Raw genomic sequence first — 951 nt, forward strand, 5'->3', positions numbered from 1 at the left:
GTTTTCACTCCATTTTTAAGTATTTGTTTTGGAGATTCGGCTAAATTCGAATTTTCACTAGATATGGTGCATTAAAAGGGGAACCGCTACCTACTCGACACATGCAGGAGCGGAGCTATCTCTGAGATAGAGGTTCATTCGAAACTCCTACGGCGAAAGATTATACTATATATATATGATTAAAATTATTTTTTATGTATATATAGTAGATGTTGAACTCCTTTGGTTCGTATGTTGATTTGAGAACCCTCTTAAGAAAAATTCTGCCTCCACTACTGGACACATGTTTTTATTGGAAGTCCCCAAAGGAACCTAGCTACTCGAGACTTCAAACTTGTGATTAAGAATATTATGCGGAGGTATAGAGACTTACCTGGGGTAAGGGTGTTAAGTGGGTCGAGCTGGGTCAACTTGGAATCGGCCTGTTAAGTTTAGCCGGGTTGTGGGCCAGACTGGGTCGGGTTGTAGTTAAGTGGGCCAGGCCGAATCCGGGTTCAACAGTAAAATTTTTAAAAACAACCCTGAACCGGCTCACTTAGCTCAACCCGGTCTAACCCACCTAAATCCGGTTAAAAATTCGGTCAAACCCGGTCAAAAAAAAAATCCAATATACACTATATATACCCACCTATATACATTTTAAATACATTAAACAATATATATACACTATATATATATAGTATATACTACATTAGAATTTAAAAAATATATACACATAAACAATTGCACATATATACGACTATACGTACAATTTTAAATAAAACATATACTACAATATATATATATATATATATAGTTATATATTAATTTATAAAACATATACACATGTATACGTTAAATATATACGTCTATAGAAGATATATACACATATATACGCACCATTCAATATATATGTACTACTTTAAATAAAACATATACTGCAATATATATATACTACAATATATATATATA

The sequence above is a fragment of the Capsicum annuum genome, chromosome 7 (genome assembly GCF_002878395.1).
Source record: "Capsicum annuum cultivar UCD-10X-F1 chromosome 7, UCD10Xv1.1, whole genome shotgun sequence".
Lineage (NCBI taxonomy): Eukaryota > Viridiplantae > Streptophyta > Magnoliopsida > Solanales > Solanaceae > Capsicum > Capsicum annuum.